The sequence below is a fragment of the Hemiscyllium ocellatum genome, chromosome 4, assembly GCF_020745735.1.
Source record: "Hemiscyllium ocellatum isolate sHemOce1 chromosome 4, sHemOce1.pat.X.cur, whole genome shotgun sequence".
NCBI classification, from domain to species: Eukaryota; Metazoa; Chordata; class Chondrichthyes; order Orectolobiformes; family Hemiscylliidae; genus Hemiscyllium; species Hemiscyllium ocellatum.
Genome location: NC_083404.1, coordinates 110,754,573 through 110,761,637, shown reverse-complemented (window position 1 = coordinate 110,761,637; position 7,065 = coordinate 110,754,573). Strand labels below are relative to the sequence as shown.

General features: G+C 43.8%; 1 non-coding gene across 1 annotated transcript; it reads left to right on the top strand.

The window, feature by feature from the left end:
• The first annotated feature begins 6,395 nt into the window (after positions 1–6,395).
• Positions 6,396–6,474, top strand: trnaf-gaa (transfer RNA phenylalanine (anticodon GAA)). The gene has a single exon. It is a non-coding gene; the product is annotated as a tRNA-Phe (tRNA).
• The last annotated feature ends 591 nt before the right edge of the window (positions 6,475–7,065 follow it).

Here is a 7,065-nt window from a genome sequence, read left to right as displayed (position 1 = left end):
TCTATACTTTCTTGGCAAATTTGAGAATCATCTTCATATCCCAAAACTTCTTCAGCAGTTTTAAGAGCCATTTCTCTCGCTTTTAATTTATTCAATGAAGTCACAGAAAGTAAACAAATTGCCTCACCTACGTTTTATTTAAAGATCTAGGACACTGTCCTGCAAGTGTATAAATCTGCTGGGACTTTTCATGCCCCCAAATCTATTCAAATCTAAACCCGTTCAGATCACAGACCCGACTGTTAAGACACAGAGTAAACCCTCCTGCTTAACGTAAACCAGCAATATAGAAAATATTTATCCCATGCTGTAATCTGTAAAAATTCGATATGCCAAGAACCAGTTAAAGTAAAAATTAACAACTTTATCTCTTAAAATATGACAAAGAATAATTAACTAACAACTGTTTACAAGTCCTTACTCTAATCTACCTTTTGCGTTCCCTTCTATAATACTAGTCCAATAAAACTCCCAATTAAGATTTACAAAACAAAACTTCTTATCTCAAAACCAGGCAGCTTTCAGTTCTTCTATTTGGACCTTCCTGTGTCTTCTTTTCTTCTTCTTCGGGATTCTGCTTCATAGGTTACTGATTGATAAAAGTACTTTTAAGAGAGCTATTTTCTAAGCAGTCTTTTACAAGCTGATAGCTGGAGAGTTCTCCTCTCAACTGTTCAATATTTCTTCGGCCTTATACCCCAGAGCGTTGAATTGCGTCATTGGCTTTTAAGGTTGTCGATATACTCAATTCAAACTTGATTGGAATTTGGTGTTTTTCAGAGTATAATTTAAACTGATTGGCCTAATTTGAATCTGCTTTTTGTCATTTCCAGTCATCCAGCTGCTCCAGTGGTTGGAGCATATGTTATTTGTGTTTATTGAGAACTCTTGGGGCTGTCACTGCTAGCTTTTAACTCTCTTCAAAGGTATACTTCACCCACATCTTCATAATAGTCTCCTGATGAGTGAGGAGCAGGTCCTGTGCTGACTCCCTTGACCCAGACTCGCAGGCTGAGCCGTGGCTCCTGGTCTGCAGCTAGGCCGTGGTGTCTGAAGGAGCAGAAGCATCATTGAAAGAGATGGTTGGTGGACTGGCGGCAGTGACAACAGGAGCTTCAGACTGAGAACAGGAGGTATGGAACCTATGCTTCCCCTAGCCCAAGTCTCCAGCTCAGACACAGCAGTCATGGAGTGGTGGGTGCCCCTAGCTGAGACCACAGAGCCTAATATGGAAACCCAGGACCCGTTTCAGAGACTTCGGTCGATGTCAAGCAGCGACGTGAGGAGCATCAGAGGAGGAAAAAGAAGAAGAAAACAAAATGAACTGTATTGCAGTAAAATCTTGCTTTATATTCAGTGTTTCAAGATGGCGTGCCAAAGCGTCATGATATTTTGCGTATAGCATGTGAAGAAATACTTTTTATTACATCTTCATATAACAATTAACAATAAATCTACATCTATTCTTTCAGCCTTTCAAATCTGCTTTACCATTTAATATGAAAATGCCTGAAGTTCACATTAAATCCATTATCCAGCCTTGTGCATTTCCCTTGGTTCCTTTTCTGTTTTCAGACTACACTTGAGGTTTGGCTGTTGGGGAATAATACATGTGATAAAGAGAAGAACAGATTATTTTTAAATTAATATGAAAGGATAATAGACAATAGACAATAGACAATAGGTTCAGGAGTAGAGCCTGCACCACCATTCAATATGATCATGGCTGATCATCCTTAATCAGTATCCTGTTCCTGCCTTATCTCCATAACCCTTGATTCTACTATCCTTGAGAGCTCTATCCAACTCTTTCTTAAATGAATCCAGAGACTGGGCCTCCACTGCCCTCTGGGGCAGAGCATTCCACACAGCCACCACACTCTAGGTGAAGACGTTTCTCCTCATCTCTGTCCTAAATGGTCTACCCCGTATTTTTAAGCTGTGTCCTCTGGTTCGGCACTTATCCATCAGTGGAAGCAAGTTTCCTGCCTCCAGAGTGTCCAATCCTTTAATAATCTTATATGTCTCAATCAGATCCCTTCTCAGTCTTCTAAACTCAAGGGTGTACAAGCCCAGTCACTCCAGTCTTTCAGCATAAGGTAGTCCCGCCATTCCAGGAATTGACCTCGTGAGCCAATGCTGCACTCCCTCAATAGCCAGAATGTCTTTCCTCAAATTTGGAGACCAGAACTGCACACAATACAGGATCTGACACTTTGTATATCTTTGGGACAAGAAGGATTTAAAGGAAAGTGATGCTCAAATGGAATTATTTGAAGAGAATTTTGGCACGTTTACACTGTCGTTACTTTCTTGGCTATGGAATACTTTGATTCCAAAAAGAACATTGTATTTTTAGTGCCAAGGATAAATTTAAGTATAAGGGAATGTTATAATAGCATTAAAAGAAATGGATAGGTGTTAATGATAGTTCTAAAACGAAGACCAACAATATTGTTGAGTTAGACAACAATGCATGACTATGTTGGTCTTTTAAAGACAAGTTTATTTGCCGAGATAAATATCTGGCTGATAAACTAAACAGATACTTCACTTCAGTTTTCATTTCTGAAGATGATGCCACTGCTCAGTATTGCAGGATGGAGTTGAATGTAAAATTGCTTTGTTTGAAGCAACTGCAAAACAGCTTTGACTGATATTACTTTGCCTCCAGCTGATTGTTGCTGCAGGGTCTGATGTAATTTACTGCAGAGTGGAAAAGGAAATGGAGCAGGTCATGCATGAGCCACTAATGTTTGGAAATTTACAGGCTCGTGTGTTTGCCTTGGGTGGGATCATAGCTCTGGATAGTATTATGAAATATAATTAATCTGCTGGAGAGTTTAACAGTTATTAGAGCTGATGCAGATGGATTTCGGAGTGAAGTTTTGGCTCTCTAACATGACTGAGTTCTTTAAGAAAATGAGCAGAATAGTGGGTGAAGTTATTTATGTTGCTGTTGTTCAGTTTAATTGCCATCAAAAGCACTTGATGGATTACAGCACAGACAAATTAAGAAAAATTAGATCTCATGGGATTGAATGATAGCAATTATGTTGGATAGGTAGCTGATTGAAATCATGCAAGTCAATTGTTGTTATTAATGGCAAAAGGATCAGATTACAGAGCCCTGAGGAACTTCCAGTGAGTCCACTGCTTTTCATCAGTCTCCTCAAGATATCAAGAGAAACATGCCTGGTTCAAGGGCTATTATAAATATTTTCCAACTAAAGTGCTCAGGGCAGCACGGTGGCACAGTGGTTAGCACTACTGCCTCACAGCGCCAGAGGCCCACATTCACTTTCCGCCTCCGGGTGCTCCGGTTTCTTCCCACAATCCAAAACTGTGCAGGTTACGTGAATTGGCCATGCTAAATTGCCCATTGTGTTAGGTGAAGGGGTAAATGTAGGAGGGTGGGTTGCAGGTCGGTTGTTGGGCCGAAGGGCCTGTTTCCACACTGTAAGTAATCTAATCTAAATGCTATTACGCATCCTTGGAGCAGGTAGGACTTGAACTTTGGCACACTGGTTCAGAGGTAGGGACGCTGTATCATAAACACTCTCTATCATCACAAGTGTAAGGTTAGGAATTCAATTTAAAATTTTTTTTGCCAGAGAGGCGAGGAGAGAAGGAGAAAAGGAGAGGTGAAGGGTGAGTTTTCCCACATTAAAAAGGACTTACCTCGGGAGTCGGGCTTCCATTTTGCCAGAGGAGCGAAGGACTTCTGGGAAGACAAATGTTTCTGTGGTTGTGTTACCCGAAATACTACTCGGGTAGTATCTCCCACCCATCCTCCTCCTCTAACGAAAACAAAAGGACCTGTGCACCAGACTGGTAAGGTAACAAGTTTTTTTCATTTCTTATTTTTTCATCAGTCTCTTTGGGAATTTAGAATAGTGGGAATGGAGGTTTGGGCAGTTGAATATTCCTCCTGCAGAATGTGGGAGGTAAGGTTACCACTAGTGTCCCTGCTGACTACATCTGCGGGAAGTGCACCCAACTCCAGCTCCTCGAAAACCGCTTTAGGGAACTGGAGCTGGAGCTGGATGAACTTCGGATCATTCAGGAGGCAGAGGGGGTTATTGAGAGGAGTTACAGGGAGATAGTCAGTCCTCAGGTACAAGAAAAAGGCAAATGGGTTACAGTCAGGGGACAGAAAGGGAACCAGCAGGCAGTGCAGGGATCCCCTTGTGGCTATTCCCCTCAACAATAAATATACCGTTTTGGATACTGTTGAGGGGAATGACTTACCAGGGGAAAGCAGTGGGGTACAGGGTTCTGGCACAGAGTCTGCCCCTGCTGCTCAGAAGGGAAAGGGGAAGTGGAGCAGAGTAGTAGTCATTGAGGACTCCATAGTTAGGGGGACAGATAGGAGATTCTGTGGTGATGAGAAAGACTCATGGTTGGTGTGTTGCCTCCCAGTTGCCAGAGTTTGTGTCTCTGATCATGTTTTTGGGATCCTTAAGGGGGAGGGGGAGCAGCCCCAAGTCATGGTCCACATAGGCACCAATGACATAGTTAGGAAGAGAGATGGGGATTTAAGGCAGAAATTCTGGGATCTAGAGTTGTGTCTCTGGTTTGTTGCCCGTGCCATGTGCTAGTGAGGCAAGGAATAGGGAGAGAGAGGAGTTGAACACGTGGCTACAGGGATAGTGCAGGAGGGAGGGTTTTGGATTTTTGGATACTTGGAGCTCTTTCTAGGGTAGGTGGGACCTCTACAAGCAGGATGGGTCTTCATCTGAACCACAGGGGTTCCAATATCCTGGGGTTTGGAATTCGCTAAGGCTATTGGGGTGGGTTCAAACTAATCCAGCAGGGGGATGGGAATCAAAATTGTAGGTCAAGTATAGAAAAGGTTGAGAGTAGGGAGGTCCAAAATCAAGTTGCAGGGACACAAGATGGCACCAACAAGCAAGAAGTTGGTTTGAAGTGTGTCTACTTCAATGCCAGGAGCATCCGGAATAAGGTGGGTGAACTTGCAGCATGAGTTGGTACCTGAGACTTCAATGTTGTGGCCATTTTGGAGACATATTTAGAGCAGGGACAGGAATGGTTGTTGCAGGTTCCAGGATTTAGATGTTTCAGTAAGAACAGATAAGATGGTAAAAGAGAGGGAGGTGTGGCATTGTTGGTCAAGGACAGTATTACAGTTACAGAAAGGATGTTTGGGGACTCGTCAACTGAGGTAGTATGGGCTGAAGTTAGAAACAGGAAAGGAGAGGTCACCCTGTTGGGAGTTTTCTATAGGCCTCCAAATAATTCCAGAGATTAGATTAGATTAGACTTACAGTGTGGAAACAGGCCCTTCGGCCCAACAAGTCCACACCGACCCGCCGAAGCGCAACCCACCCATACCCCTACATTTACCCCTTACCTAACACTACGGGCAATTTAGCTTGGCCAATTCACCTGACCCGCACATCTTTGGACTGTGGGAGGAAACCGGAGCACCCGGAGGAAACCCACGCAGACACGGGGAGAACGTGCAAACTCCACACAGTCAGTCGCCTGAGTCGGGAATTGAACCCGGGTCTACAGGCGCTGTAAGGCAGCAGTGCTAACCACTGTGCCACCGTGCCGCCCACGGAAAGGATAGGAAAGATGATTCTCGATAGGAGTGAGAGAGACAGGTAGTTGTCATGGGGGTCTTCAACTTTCCAAATATTGATTGGGAACACTGTAGTACGAGTACTATAGATGGGTCAGTTTTTGTCCAGTGTGTGCAGGAGGGCTTCCTGACACAGTATGTAGACAGGCCAACAAGGGGTGAGGCCACATTAGATTTGGTACTGGGTAATGAGCCCGGCCAGGTGTTAGACTTGGAAGTAGGTGAGCACTTTGGTGGTAGCGATCACAATTCTGTTATGTTTAGTTTAGTGATAGAAAGGATAGGTGTATACCACTGGGCAAAAGTTACAGCTGGGGGAAAGACAATTATGATGCGATTAGGCAAGATTTAGGAAGCATAGGATGGAGAAGGAAACTGTAGGGGATAGGCACATTAGAAATGTGGAGCTTATTCAAGGAAAAGCTACTGTGTGTCCTAGATAAGTATGTACCTGTCAGGCAGGGAGGAAGCTGTACAGCACGGGAGCTGTGGTTTACGAAGGAAGTGGAATCTCTGGTTAAGAGGAAGAAGCAGGTTTAAGTTAGGATGAGATGTGAAGGCTCAGTTAGGGTGCTTGAGGGTTACAAGGTAGCCAGGAAAGACCTAAAGAGAGAGCTCAGAAGAGCCAGAAGGAGACATGAGAAGTTGTTGGCGGATAGGATCAGGGTAAACACTAAGGCTTTCTATAGGTATTTAAGGAATAAAAGAATGACGAGAGTAAGATTAGGGCCAATCGAGGATAGTAGTAGGAAGTTGTGTGTGGAGTCAGAGGAAATTTGAGCATGCAGCAGCTGCCAAAATAGCTCAGTTGGTAGAGCGTTAGATTGAAGATCTAAAGGTCCCTGGTTCTATCCCGGGTTTCTGCAGACGCAGCATTGCTCGCGGGTTCCGTCCTTTGTTTACGAGAACAAGGGTAGGTCTGATCAAGGACTGTAGTGAGAGACTGTGTATTGAGTCGGAAGAGATAGGAGAGGTCTTGAACGAGTACTTCTCCTCAGCATTTACAAATGAGAGGGGCCGTATTGTTGAAGAGGAGAGTATGAAACAGACTGGTAAGCTAGAGGAGATATTTGTTAGGAAGGAAGATGTGGTGGGCATTTTGAAAAACTTGACGATAGACAAATCCCCCGGGCCTGATGGGATATATCCTAGGATTATGTGGGAAGCAAGAGAGGAAATTACAGAGCCGTTGGCAATGATCTTTTCGTCTTCACTGTCAACGGGGGTGGTACCAGGGGACTGGAGAGTGGCGAATGTTGTGCTCCTGTTCAAAAAAGGGAATAGGGATAACCCCAGGAATTACAGGCCAGTTAGTCTTACTTCGGTGGTAGACAAAGTAATGGAAAGGGTACTGAGGGATAGAATTTATGAGTATCTGGAAAGACACTGCTTCATTAGGGACAGCCAGCATGGATTTGTGAGGGGTACATCTTGCCTTACAAGTCTTATTGAATTCT